The sequence below is a fragment of the Psammomys obesus genome, unplaced genomic scaffold, assembly GCF_907164565.1.
Source record: "Psammomys obesus unplaced genomic scaffold, mPsaObe1.curated_primary_1811, whole genome shotgun sequence".
Lineage (NCBI taxonomy): Eukaryota > Metazoa > Chordata > Mammalia > Rodentia > Muridae > Psammomys > Psammomys obesus.
In genome coordinates, this window is record NW_026596073.1 from 9,021,792 (window position 1) to 9,037,581 (window position 15,790).

Genomic DNA, 15,790 nt, shown 5'->3' on the forward strand with positions numbered 1-15,790 from the left:
TGTGTGTGTGTGTGTGTGTGTGTGTGTGTGTGTGTGTGTGTGTGTGTATGTGTGTGTGTATGTGCATGTGTATGTACATATATCTTATTATGTTCCCTTTTTCTCATTTTTGTTCCTTTGAAATCAACTGTCTTTACATATAGGCAACTGTCTTTATGTATAAAATAAGGACAAAAAACTATTCATGTACATCAGCAACCATGACCCTGGAAGGATGTCTGCACCTGCTCCTAGATTCAAAACCAGCTGATGTAATTCACATTTTTAACACAATCTGGGCACTTATTATTGATTCTTAAAACAAGCATCATAAATTATCTAGTCCTTTGCCAAAATAAAAATTCCCAAAGTGAGAAACATAAAACTGAACAAAGCCAACAATCGTATAGAAAAGGTTAAAATGAGATTAGTTTTCATAAAGCTTTCATAAAGCTATCCAGCATCTTTTCTTCCAAAGGCTAAATCTATTTTTCACAGATGTGGTCCCTAATCCTCATATCAACTCTGTGAATAAGAAGTATGCATTTCATGCAGCAGTAGAAAGGATAGCAACATGGGAGTTGGATTTTAGTCCTGCTCTGCCAGTAACCAAGCTGGGGGATATTGAACAAATCATTTAAACTCTTTGGGTCTTATTTATAAAGTGGTGGTGTTGGCCACCAGCTAGTTGCTAAAGTGCTTTTCAGTTCTAAAATACATTACCCCCAATCTCATCTTACAAATAAGAGAGTCTGTGTCCTTTTAAAACCGCTACAAAAAATAAGTGGTTTACTCAATATACCAAAATGGATATTTATTTTCAACAAGAAAACAAAAAAGCTGTATTCAGTTATAATGTAAAAATTGATTATACAATTAACTCTCTAATAGCCTTGCCTAAGAAGACAGAACAGAGGTGGGTAGTCAGAAAGTATAGGGTTGATACAAGGAAAATACATTCTGATTTCATGTTAAAAGACATGTAATTCAATAAGGTACCTGCTAAATACAATAATAATTGTTTACTTAAATTGCAAACTACTTACTCCCCACCAGCAAATTCAAATGGCAAATTAATTGATAGTCACCAACAGTCTTGACTGGAAATGGTATAAAACCAACAACTATCAGTACAGACCCTCTACATACATAGGCAGTAGAATCTGCCACTCTGAGCGGCAGTAGGTACCTTGACATGACATCAATGCTGTACAAACATGCAATGTCTTATAAATAGTTCTTAAGAAAACCTGGAGAAGACGAGGACACAACTGGTTTAGAAATAAAGGCTCTCAGTGGCTTCAGCATGTGACAGAAGCCCTGTACTCATGAACTCTCAGAAGCCATGGTTACCTGTACAAGATCAAACCGGGCAACATTCCAGAATGGAATTGCAAGGGGTTCATGAGGATCTATGGATAAATAGCTTATTAAATATAAAAAAAGTTAAAAAGCAACAAATCAAGTAATCCAATTAAAAAATGGGGTATGGAACTAAACAGAGAATTTTCAGTAGAGAAATACAGAATGGCAGAGAAACACTTAAAGAACTGCTCGATGTCCTTAGCCATCAGGGAGATCCAAATCAAAATGACCCTGAGATTTCACCTTACACCCATCAGAATGGCTAAGATCAAAATCTCAAGTGACAGCACATGCTGGAGAGGTTGTGGAGAAAGGGGAATCCTCCTTCATTGCTGGTGGAAATGCAAACTTGTACAACCACTTTGGAAATCAATCTGGCACTTTCTCAGACAATTAGGAATAGTGATTCCTCAAGATCCAGCTATACCACTCCTAGACACATATCCAAAAGATGCTCAAGTACACAACAAGGACATTTGCTCAACCATGTTTGTAGCAGCTTTATTCGTAATAGCCAGAACCTGGAAACAACCCAGATGTCCCTCAGTTGAGGAATGGATACAGAAATTGTGGTACTTTTACACAATTAAAAACGAGGAAACCATGAAATTTGCAGGAAAATGGTGGGATCTAGAAAAGATCATCCTGAGTGAGGTATCCCAAAAGCAGAAAGACACACATGGTATATACTCATTTATATAGACCTATAAGATAGGATAAATATACTGAAATCTATACACCTAAAGAAGATAAACAAGAAAGAAGACCCGGGGTAAGATGATCAATCCTCACTTAGAAAGACAAATGGGAGGTGCATTGGATGTAGGAGAAAAAAAGTAACAGGACAGGAGCCTACTGCAGAGGGCCTCTGAAAGACTCTACCTAGCAGTGTATCAAAGCAGATATTAAGAGTCATAACCAAACCTGCGGCAGAGTGCAGGAAACCATATGAAAGAAGGGGAGTTAGTATGAGGTGGAAAGGATAGGAGCTCCACAAGGACCAAATATATCTGGGCACAGGGGTCTTTTCTGAGACTGACACTCCACCAAGGACCATGTATGGATATAACCTAGAACCTCTGCTCAGATGTAGCCTGTGGTAGCTCAGTAACCAATTGGTTTCCCATAGTAAGGGGAACATGGACTATTTCTGACAGGAACTCAATGGCAGGCTCTTTGACCTCCCCACCCCCCAGGAGAAGCAGCCTTGTTAGGCCACAGAAGAGGACATTGCAGTCAGTCCTGAAGAGACCTGATAAGCTAGGGTAAGAAGGAAGGGAAGGAGGTCCTCCCCTATCAGTGGACTTAGAAAGGGGCAGGGAGGAGATGAGGATGGGATGGTGGGATTGGGAGGGAATAAGAGAGGGGGCTACAGCTGGGATACAAACTAAATAACCTGTGATTAATATTAAAAAACTAAAAATTACTATAAAAAAAGAGTACATGAAGTTGCAAGGATATAGAAATGGGGTGGATCAGGGAGGAGATTAAGAGAGGAGGTAGGCGCGATAGACATTGGAAACAGGAGAAGATAGAACAGGACAAGAGCCTACCCCAGACAGCCTCTGAAAGACTCTACTGACAGAGGTATTGAAGCCGAGGCTGAGACTCAGCCAAACTTCGGGCAGAATGCAGGGAATTTTATGAACCAAAAGGGGGAGATAGAAAGACCTAGAGGGGACAGGAGCTCCACAAGGAGACCAACGGAGCCAAAAATCTGGGCCCAGGGGGCCATGCAGAGACCGGATATCCAAACTAAGCACCATGCATTGGAGAGGACTGAGAACCCTGCTCAGATGTAGCCCATAGGCAGATCAGCCTCCAGGCGGGCTCCCTAGAAAGAGGAGCAGGGGCTGTCTCTGGCAACAACACAGTGGCTGCCTTTTTGATCAGCTCCTCTTTGGGGCTGCAGCCTTACAAGGCCATAAAGAAGACAATGCAGCCAGTCTTGATGAGACCTGATAGGCTAGGGTCAGATGGAAGGGGACTCTCAGTGGACTAGGAGAGGGGCATAGGGAAAGAAGAGGGAGGGAGAGCAGGATTGGGAGGAGACGAAGGAGGGGGCCACAGCTGGGATACAAATTGAATAAATTGTAATAAATGATAACAATTAAAATTTTTTAAAAGAGATGAGTTAGGAGTAAAAACAATCAAAATACATTGTATGAAATTCTCAAAAGTAGTAATAAAATATTAATAAATTTTAAATAAATACATACTAATTTTAAAGACACTTGCAGGCAGAGGTAGCTTACAAAGGAGTAAGGGAAGCAGGATGAAAGGGGAAAAGCGCAAGCGAGCTAGGAGATGGGAGCTGAGCACACCAATTGGGCAAGAAGATGGAGCCTGGGCACCGGGAACAAATACCAGAGACCGTTTATTATTCCAGTCACAGGATCCTTTATTTGGTAGTAGATTTATTTTGCACCACATCCAAGATTAAGCTTTTTTTTTTTTTTTCCATCTCATCCTATCTACCTAAGCAAAGGAGCCACAAAACTTAAGAGCAAAAGCAGTGTATGTGTAATGACCATCCTCAACGACCTCAGTAATTAGATGACAGCTAGTGGTAGGTGCTGTGTGAACAACAAGCTGCAAATAGCAGATGGACCCTGGGACTAGAAGAGGTTTGTAGAAAGTCCCTGGGAAGTGTATGATAAATTGATGTTAAATCTATTGCAGGGACTACTGCAATGTGACATAATAAGGGTCGTTGACTTAACACTTAGGCAGCATGGCTGATTTGGGTAGAAACACAATCATGTCCGTCAATCACGTTTACCAGTTAGTCAAGCCCTCTGTAGAGCCAAGCAGGAGAAACACAGTTACATCAATCTGGTTGTCAAGATTTGATGGAAATAATCCAACTTGAATGAGAAGACAAAACAGACACATGCTTAACACAATGTCTTCATTTTCTAGTTCAGACATTTACTGCCTGCCTGCTGTGTCCCAGGCATTGTACTAGGGAATGGAAATAGAACAATAAAACCCCTACTACAAAATGAACAAGACATTTATACGTACTGCTCTTAAGAGGTTCACAGTGTGTGGAAAACAAACAAATAAATCACCAACAAAAATACAACCCAAGAAATAGAGCAGTGCACATTCTGTCTCCCACTCAACAGACACACAGAGCTGCATCCTCTATATCTTACCCTCGGATCTTTTCAAAGGCATCACTCCCAAAACACCCCCTTTGCTTCCGTTTCATCAGCTTATGCTTCTGTAGTACAAACAACTCTGTATTCTCTCTTATGAGTTTTGTTGCTGTTATTTGTCTTGCATTATTTTCTTTCTTTCTCTCTTTCTTTCTTCAGATAAGGACTCGCTATGTAGCAAAGGCTAGCTCGCAGTCATGATCTCCCTGCCTAAGTCTCCAAAGTGGTGGGACTGTATGTGTGCACCACCACGCGCAACTTTCTATGCTTCTTTGTTTTGTTTTTGAATTTCATATAGATCTTCCAATTTGAAGTTAACGTCCAAGTTAACTTGCAGGTTCACATCCAAGCCAGACACGAAGGAGGTTGCCCACTACTGCCTGAGAGACAGCAGGTATAAGCAAGGCATTTTGCTATTTATACTTCCCTTTTCTAGTCTCCCTAACACTCAGGGAAAAACAGCTTTTGTACCCACTGGTACTAGCACTGATCTCAACAGGATCAGTAATAACCACATGGTGGCAAATATAACATCCAATCCAGTGCTCAGCCCTCAGCAAAATTTACATTTAGTTGATAATTTAAGGTCCTTGAAACAGTTTTCTCCTGTGGACCACTCACTTCTCAGTGTGGGTGGGTGGGTGGGTGGGGTTTCCTTGTTTCAATTTCTAGACCTCATTGCTTCTCTGTTTATAATGGTTGTGTTTGTATGACTTCCAAAGCAATGACTTACAAAAGAATTCTGGGCTTCCATAATCATTAACCAACTGTCCGCTTGACATCTCCACTTCACATCTTAGACTTCACATTCCAAATGAAAATTCCTGCTGATCCATGCACACTATCACTCCTCCAAAACTTTCTGTATCTCAGTTAAATGCACTTCTATTCCAGCTGTCTGTGCCCTTCTGTTCTCACCATCCTACTGATACCATTGTGGTCCCAGCTCTCTACTTCTTACTTATTGTTCTCCACGAAGTAATCAAAATCTCTCTGATACATGAGAATCAAATCATGTTATTTCTCTACTTTTCACCAGCTTTCCATTTCATTCAGGGTAAAATCTCAAGGGTTTAAAAGAAACAAAAACAAAAATCCCCACACACATTTGATTCCTACTATTCTCCTGCCACTTATATGAAACTCAAGGCTTTCTAGTTCTCACTACATATCTCCACAACTCATCCCTTCACCATCTTTTGATAGCTTCCCAAGTATTTTATACTCTGAGAAAACCTCCTGCTGATCCAGTACAGTCTAAACCTTCCAAGATTTATTTATATGGAGCACTACTATTCAACAAGGCATGTATTTCGATTGCTCATTTTACCTCTTTTTGCCTTCTTTCCCATGAATAGAACTTGAATAGGGGAAAATAATTTAGTCTACAATATCTAATTGCATGGCTGTATTACATTTTTATGTCAAAATATTGTTTACAGAGGGTGAGGTATGTAAGTCTTTGATAAAGCAAATAATTTAATTTTACAAGTAAATGCAAATCCTAAAAAAGAATACCTATATCTCTGATGAGCAAATATTTTAACTGGATCTTTAAAAAATAAAATGTATCTGGGAGATGAAAGAGATGGCCCAACAGTTAAGAGCATTTGCTTTTCCTGTGGAGGACCCAGGTTTGGTTCCCAACACCCACACGGAAACTTAAATCCTATCCGTAATTCCAGTCCCAGGAGATCCAATGCCCTTCATTCAGTAACAGACGTGGTATATGTGCACTTATGCAGACAAAACATTTATACACAAAAAGTAAAGTAAATAAATCTTTTGTTTTAAAAGAGTTAAAGCTAAATGTAATAAGAGCTCTTAGGAACTAAGCCATGTTGTTTTAACACTATAACTACAAGCTCAGATAACCATGCTCTCCTGAGGCTAATATCTGATTCCACATGTTTTCAGTACTTTGGCTCTATTTGATCTTCTGTGGTAGGCAGCGTAATTCCCCAAATAATAGTGTTCAAGTCCTAATCCTTGCCTGCCCAACTAACTTTGTAGGTATAATTTATTAATAAATGTATCGTAAGATGGCAGAAAAAAGCTAGATGTAGTAAATTACAAAATGGGTGTGTGTGTGCAATACCCCAGACCAAAGTATTACATTGCTTATTTATACATTTGTTTGCTTACTTATTTGTTGGTGGCACATTGACATAGCACAAGTGTGGATGTAGGAGGATAACTTGTGAGAATCAGTTCTCTATCTCTACCATGCATCCTATAAGGACTGAGGACACGTCATCAAACCTAAAGACAACTTCCCTTAATCACCCGGCCATCCCCTCATCCCACCAGACCAAAACATCAATAAGACAATAACAATGACCAAATAATAGTGGTCTCAAAGGTATTGCTAACTATTGCTTTATAATAACAGAGGTGGAGATTTACAGGAAGGTAGCAAGCAAGGAAATGATGAATCTAGTTCTACATTTTAGAAAGATCACAGGGCAAACACACTGAGATATCAAACAGCAGACTACTTAAGATTGTATGCAGAGAGGCAGGTTAGAAAAGTCAGGAGATGTGCAATGATAAATTGGTCACGGTAAGAGAAATTGCAAGCCATGTTGCAGAAGTGCCTGTAAACCATGTAAAATAAGAATTTAATCCTGTGGGGCATAAGCCAGTCATTTAAGGATCTGAACCACAGAATGCCATGATCAGAGTTAGGTTTGGGAGCAACTGCATTGGCATCAGCAAAGATGACAGGTTAGAAGGGAATAGAAGGACATGTAAGGAAATAGGTTACAGTAGTATAGAAGTCCAGGTGAAAGATGATAGAAGTTAGAACTGAAGAGAGGCAATTGGGATGCAAAGAAATGGATGGGTTCATTCAATTGATCCTAACACTGTTGAGCAAGCCCTTTAGTTACCAAGTAAAGCCAATTGTCGTCACAGTCTCACTTAAAACCAATTATCCACCTCATCTGTATTCTGGTTGCTCACTCTGGGGCCCTGCAGAAACAAGTGAGATCTAGTTGAAGGATCAGGGGAAACAGCCAAAGTAGTCCACAAACTGAGTGATTCCTGTGTGGTTAATGGAGTGAATTCGGAGGTAGTTCACTTTGTGCTGAGGGGAGAGTCATAGTTGTTTGCTTCTTTGAAACTGACTAGGGTCTACTCAATCATGACATGGAAACTGAATCTTCATGAAGACACAGTTATCATGCAGGAGCAATGAAAGAGTTCTATTACATGTGCTTATTTGCATTTTCTGACATTCTCTGATAAGAGTCCAGCTCTGAAAATGCAAATTGCTTTCCAGGCTTTATCTGTCCAGGGTACAGCTTCTTCCCACAACAAATACAAACCAAACTCTGTGGATGTTGAGATCGCTAGGAAGGACATCACACTAAGACTGGCACATAGGAGTTTGAGCTTCTATTTCTCACTGCCAACTTCTGCTAACTTGTAAAAGTCAGTTAGCTCACCTGAGTCTCTGATCAAAGTGCTTGCCTGAAGCAACAGTTTATCATAACCTGTTTATCATAATAGGCCTGAAAGGTTTGTGTGTCATATTAATTTGCCTGAATTTGTCACATCTAGCTCTCATTTAATTTGAGAAAAATGAAAAGGTGATTTTTCTACACATAATCTTATTCCTTTACAATTTTCTCGCCCTTGAAAATACAATCTAACTGTTCAGTAACTTTTCTCTATCATTTACCCTTAAAAACTGCTCTATTATTCCTTTAACCGACTGTGCACTTAGCAGTGATTTACAAAAATTACTGGAGTAACCAGGACAGAGAAGAATAATACATTGACTCTAGAAATACATCCTGATAGCCCCACCCCTCTAAACATGCACCAGAGCTATGAATGAAATTGAAGTAACATATAAAACATACATTACATCACTCAGAATTTAATGATAACACCCAGTGGGCCCAGTCCATATACTTTTATGGACTATCAGTATTTAAAATACTGTTCAGGTTCTTTATAATATTTAAATATTTTAATAATCAGATATAGCAAAAATTCTATAGGTGGATCGCTTCAATCTCTTTCATGCATCATTTTCTCACGAAATCCAAGTGACAATGAAGTATCAGCTGTCCTGAAAACTTAATTGTCTATTTAGAGGGCATGCAGGAGTCGGGGGAGGGACCGGGAAATGTTCTAATGATGCGTGGATTTGGCGGGAAAGAATGCTACCTACTTATGAGTAGCACTAACCATGGAATCTTATGTAAGGAGTGGGAAATAGTAAGTTTTGGAGAGGATGGGAACTCCACAAGGAGAGCAACAGAACCAGAAGATTTGAACACAGAGGTCTTCCCAGAGATTCATACTCCAACCAAGTGCCAGGAATGGAGATAACCTAGAACCCCTGCACAGATGTAGCCCATGGCAGCTTAGTGTCCAAGTGGGTTCCATAGTAATGGGAAGAGGGACTGCCTCTGACATAATCTGATTGGCCTGCTCTTGGATCACCTTCCCCTGAGGTGGGAGCAGCCTTACCAGGCACAGAAGAAGACAATGCAGCCACTCCTGATGAGACCTGATAGACTAAGATCAGAAGGAAGGAGAGGAGGACCTCCCCTCTCAGTGGACTTGGAGAAGGGCATGCATGAAGAAGGGATGGGAGGGTGGAACCAGGAGGGACGGAGGAAAGGGGGTTGGGGGGCTACAAAGTGAATAAAGTGTAATTAATAAAAATAAAAAAGTGGCACTAACAATAGACATATGCCAATATCAGGATGGGATATTCTTTAGAAAGGGATCTCAGGAAAGACAACTTCAGATCAGTTTGCATAAAATCAGTTATGCAAACTGATTTTGTCTCTGCTGGTGGCTGAATTTAAAAGAAGAGCAATGGAGACTGTATAAAGGCATCATGATATGGCTCTCTGCATTTGGTTATGTTTATGAAGCATCTATCTGTTGACTGTTGACTCTTCATGTGGTGGGTGCCTAAAGCTGAGCACACAAGACAAGGTCTCTCCTCTCAGGGGACTTGCGTTACAGTGGTGAGGCATGGCAATGAGGTCACAGTGGACTTCTCATGGACTTCTCATTTCCACGGCCTCATCAGAAAAACCCTCTTCACAACAGGTGATGCAGTAGAATTCAGACTATGTGCCACAGAAGAGAAGACAGGCAGTCAATTATTTTGACACTTACATATAAAAGTCTACATTTTATTATATTAGAGAGTCCCAAAGAAAGTGAATATATGAACACAACAGAAATACAAGGGAAAAAAAGTTAGAACGCATACACACAGTTGTCAGGAGAACTCTGAATTCTTATACTAAATAAATTTAGACATTGTCTCCTAATAATTTAAAAAACTTCACTGACTTTTTAAAATTTATCTTCACAGAATTCACCTGTGGAGTGAGCATAGTGTTGACAATAAATTCTGACTTTGTAGGCAAAGAATTTGAAAAGATTTTGTATCACAGAATTGCTTTACAAGACAGTGAAACTAAATCTCTGGCTACAGTGTTTTGTTTTGTTTTGTTGTAGCATGTTTTAATTATTTGTAAAAAAAAAAAAATGCATCGTTGCTAGGCAATGGTGGCACACGCCTTTAATCCCAGGATTTGGGAGGCAGAGGCAGGTGTATCTCTGAGTTCAAGACCAGCCTGTTCTACGGAGTGAGTTCTAGAGCAGCAGCTCAGGGCTACACAGAAAAACTGTGTTGAGAAGTAAAAATTGAAATAGAAAAAAAATAATTGTGGCACTTGCTGTATAATTAGGAGGAACCCTGTATCATTATATCAAACAGCTGAGAAAAAGCAATCCCATTTATAATAGTAGCGTACCTGCTAAAGACTTGAATAGCATTTTCTGTACTTTGACATTTGTAATTTGGCATTTTAACTTAAATAAGCCTTCTGGCTTGCCACATTTATTTGCAATGTATATGTATACCACAAGAGTACATTAGGAACTTTGCAAGGCCTAGTAATTATTTCACAGTCTTAAAATATTATTGTAATAAAAACGAATTTACTTTTCCTTCACTTAGGAAGCAGTCCCTTTCACTAATAATTACAAAACAATGATATGTTGTTGCTAAATTCTCAGCCAATAAAGCTGAACTCATTCATGTGTATGAATGCAGTTTTACTTGGTGGTTCTTTCTACAAGCCAGTAAAATAAAGGGAGCCCCAGGAAATAGCAAGTAATTGGGCTCTGAGAAGATAAATATATACTGATACAAAGAGAAAAAGAGGTGATAAACTAAAAGCTAAATTTCTGGAACTTTAGTGTTACTTAAAATTCAAAAGATAATGGTTATTTTTAAGGAAACACTAAATGAATGCACATAAAACTCTGACTGGAGTCATGAAACATTAAATTAGGGATGTGTTGGTATAATGTTTTTGTGGAATGTATACAATTTATCCTTGTTCATTCAAATGGTGATTTCTTTACCCTATCATCTGGTGTCAATCCAAATATTACATTGTGATGTTTATTCTAAGCATAACCTGTCTCAAGTTTGTGTAAACATGCCATCATTTGTTCTCTGTATTGTCAAAACAACCAGCAATGGAGAGAATAGGGTGGGACATCCTGGTCCAGAGCAGAGGAGAAGGAAGCAAGTGGAAGGGATCAGAGAGGAGAGATTAGCAGGAGAGGATTTGGAACCAGGAGAAGAGATGAACTGGACCCAAGATATGACTAAAAGCAAGTATAATGTGGAAATCTGAATGGGAGGAAACTAGGCAGGTTTAGAGGTTTAAGATGGAGTAACTATTGTTCATCACTGTGCTCTAGGTTAATTAAATAAATCTTAGCCTCTGAGTGGTGATTTGGGTATACAGCCGGTTTAGGAATAACCATTTTTTAACTAAAAGATAAATCAATAATAAATAGTAATAATCAACCACAGGGGTGAGAAGAAGAGGAATAAGAGCGCTTTGAGTGAAGAAGGTCCTGGAGGACCTGGAAGAAGGAAACTGAGACCATCCATGACATTGAAGTATACAGAGTCTAGACCGACTGCTTTGAGAAGCTGACGATCACCTTAGAATCTAAGACAGTGCCATGGTGGGAAAACACTAAGGGAGATTATTCAGCTCTCAGAAAAAGTAAGGCATCCTCAGACATAGAGGCCATTGAATGGAAATTTTAATATTACAAGAGAAAGTTTACTCTGTAGCATTTATATTGAGACTGCCAAAGCAGGTGACAAGCTGTCTCCATCACCTGGTCCCCTTCCAAGTCAAAGAACACATTCTGGGAACAAGGAGGATTTAGAAATCAGGGTGGATAAAAAAATAGAATCACAATACTTAGAATGAGATACATGCTACTATTAAAATCATAACTACCTGAAAATCTATCCTTTGAGAGAAAAAAAAAAATCAGAAATAAATAGTAAAACCTCTTGGTGAGTCTTCCCTTGCATTTCATGCCACAAAGTCACAGAGTATGAAAACTATCACAGAAACTTTTTTGATGAAATTGAAGACAAGCCTCATATAAATTGCTACTCCAGACCAAATGTAGTTTTGAAAAGAATCAAGTGTTATAGCTGATAAAATGGCTCCAGCTGCTTGTCCCTACTTACATTTCTCATCTTTCCTCCTTTTAGAGTTTTATTGGAGATTCAGAAGGAGAACACCTGCTGAACCTCCCTGCCCTGGTTAGCCTCCCACCTCAGGGCTCCTTTTAGGTCTGGTGGTCCTTATACTATAGATGAATGGCTGCCTATACTTAACGTCTATTATTTTGTCATTCTGTTCAGACTTTATGTTTTATAAGCTTTCAGCCCGTGTCTTCACCCCTTTCTGTGTCTGCCGCATTGCTTTATCCATGGTAGGGAGTGAAGGCATATTGCTCACTGACATAGTGTGGCAAAAAGCTCCGGAGATCCTTGTCCATTTCTGTACTGAAACAGAGCTATAATAGCGTCATTGTGCCTCCCAACTACACTTTGCTTCAGGCAAGAGAATTAGCACCTTTGCGAGCTCCAGTCTCTGCTTGTAACTCACTTTACATTTTATTTACTAAGAGTGGTATTTTCCAGTTCAATACCGGCCTTAAGTCACTTACAGGTACTTCAAGGAAAGAACAGGTTTTTTTTTTTTCCTTAATAGCTATACTTCTATTGGCATCTGCTTCCAAATATGTATGGTAAACTGAAAACATCTTATTCCCTAGCCTGTGGAACTTGTGAACATTACCTTATATGAGAAAGGGCTTTACAGATGTCATTAATTTAAGAATGCTAAGGATTAACTATTATCTAGGTTCCAAAGAGGGAGTTGGAGGATGCTGAGCAGGTAAGATATGACAAAGCATAAGGAAAATGTAAAGATCCAGAGATATGCACAAGAGATATGAACATTAGGGTACCAGGAATGCAACCGGGAAGACAAAAGACCAGATCATCCTCAAAGCCTCCAAAGAAACCAGCCCTTGGGAATGTTTTGGGACCTCTAACCCTCAAAACAGGGAGAGAATAAATTTGTGTTACATTAAAGCCACTGAATCTGTGGCAATTTGTGAGAGTTGCAATAGGAAACTAATCTATTATAACGTTTTTGTCTTCCTGGCAGTTAATACACTGCTGTGTATTGAATTTTCTGCATCTTCTAGGAGTACATTTTATGTTTATGTGCTCCTGTACCATAGACATAATTCTTCACAGCTTTCAGCCTGCTGACTTTGACACACCTGTGTTATTCAGCTATGTTACTTCCAAGCATATTGTTGCACAGAACTGGCACATGCATAAACAGAAACATGAGTGAATTAAAAAAAAAAAAGGTAGTTATCTACAGGGCTTTTCCACGAAATGCTGTTTTACCTACCACATGTGTCCCAGAACCATATGAGATAGTTAGTTACAAAAAAATTTTTAAGTCATATTCATCATATATATATATATATATATATATATATATCAGTTCTGGCTCTGGAAGATAAATTATATATTTATATACATAAACAGACATATATGCATACATATATTATAAATAAAGCATTAAAAACATACATTTACATATATTTGACTACTTCCTATAAACTTTTATGTATTGTATATAATAATATAGTAATAAAATCTTAACAAATTAAAAATAATACCTAAATATATAGTTATTTCTTAAACCTCTTCCACATCAGTTTTCAGTAAAGATACATTCAATAAGATTGCTTTTATTTTTAACTTTAACCGCTAGTATTTCTTTCCCCTAAACAGTAAACAATCAGCAGCAAGAGTCAGATCCAATACTTAAGAATCAGAAAAAGTCATTTAATCCTGTCACATCCCATAGATAGCACGGAAGTGTTTAGTCCCTTTCTGAGCTAGAGTATTTTTTGTAGTATATTGGGTTGGATGTTTTGTTTTTGTTTTATTTTGCTGGGTTTTTAAAGCTCTAAAGAGAGGATAGACTTAGGAAATTTCTTTATTAAGTTCTCAGTTCTATAACCACTCAAATTTGTTGAGTAGGGATGACAGCCAAGTATGTTTATTTGTGAATGTAGAACTTGGTGCTCAGTTGAATTAAGTTTTAATTTAGTCTAATCCATCTGTCCCTCAGGCTTCAATTCCAGTTATCTGATGATGCCTTGTGGGTATACCATTTTCACCTCCAAATCTGGGCTTCTAGTGAGAACACAGCACCTTGCCTATTCAACTGTCTTTTCTGTACCTTCCAATGGAGCTGGCCTCCTACTTCCACTCAGGCTCCTATCTGCAGAGAAGTTTCATTGATTTATTAAGCAAATATTTACAGAAAGGCTACTCTTGTGTCAGGCTTTCCTCTAGGTGCTGTGGGTACAGAGTGAACCAAACGTAATAATTTCTATTGCAAGGAATGGAGAGATGGCTCAGTGGTTAAGAGTCCTGACTGCTCTTCCAGAGAGTATGGGTTTAATTCCCAGCACACACATGATGGCTCACTGCTGTCTGTAAATCTAGTTCTATTCACACATGTAAACACCAATGTATACAAAACAAAAATAAATATTTTTAAAGATTTAGAAATAAATTTCTATTTTTGTTCTAGTTTAAAAAAAAAATGGGTACTGTAGGAAAAAAAATCCAAGCAGCATTAAATAGTGTTAAGTTCTCAACAGAAATCTAAGTCAAGGAAGACTACAAATGTCAAAAGTTAGAGCAAGCTACACTAAGGTGTTTTATTTCTTTGAGAGAAAGAGAGAGAGAATATGAAGTAAAAATAAAGAATGTAGACATAGCTCTCTGAGGGCAATGAATACCAAGAATAGTCACATATATATCAAAGTCTTGAGAAACTTTCATCATCACTTCCATCCCGAAGATTCTCCATTCAACTCTGTTTTTTTAAAAAAATAAAACATTAAAAACGCCTAACTATATAGATTCCAAACATATACAAAAGTACAGAGACGAATATGACATTATCATTATGTCACTAGTAATTCTTTAAAGTGTTATTTTCCACATATGTTTCAGGTATTGTTTTGAATGTGGAAAGCATTACAAATCTTTAAAATGGCATTTCTCTTTCAACTGATTCTTACCTCTCTGGCTCTAAAATAAGGCCCAGTTTTGAAGTATTGGCTTTCATGATTGATTTACATATTTCCATTCATGATATAGCTGCCTTTCACTACACTCAGTATTTTTCTCACTTGCATAAATAACACCTTGTCCCAACCCACAAACCACCACTATGTGATGGTTTCATTTCTCCTTGCCAAATTTTGTGTTTGTAACATTTTCTTTCATTTTGTGTATTCTTTTTATTTATTGAAAAAGGATTCTATTCTTATACAACATACCCTAATTATAGTTCTCCTCCCAGTTCATCCTCATGTCAATTGCTGCCAGATCTACTCAACTTTCTGTCTCTCATTAGAGAGACACAATAATAAAAGGCTTCTAATAGATAACAACCTAACATGGCAAAATATAAGATAAAACAAAAACTATTATATCAAAGTTGGGTGTGGCAACCCAATGGGAGGAAAGGAGTACCAAGAGCAGGCACAAGAGTTAGAGACCCACTTGTTCTCACGGTAATGAGTCCCATACAAATACACAGAGGACATGGGGCAGACCCATGTAGGTCCTGTGCTTGCTGATTCAGTCTCTGGGAGTTCACATACGCTTAGTTGATTCAGAGGGCCCTGTTCTTCTGGTGTTTCCTTCTCCTATGGCTCTTACAATCCCCAAGGATGCCCTGATCTCTGAGAAGAGAAATTTGAAGGAGACCTCTCATTTAGACTATTTCTCTGCATAATGCTAGCTATGGACATGGCTATGAAATGTACTACCTTGTTGGTTGTGATTTGCATATTCCTAATAG

At 38.5% G+C, this 15,790-nt stretch overlaps 1 protein-coding gene across 1 annotated transcript in view; it reads right to left on the reverse strand.

Annotated features, from left to right (window-relative positions):
* Trhde (thyrotropin releasing hormone degrading enzyme) overlaps positions 1–15,790 on the reverse strand; it is a 481,130-nt gene that overhangs the window by 359,932 nt on the left and 105,408 nt on the right. The window lies entirely within an intron of this gene.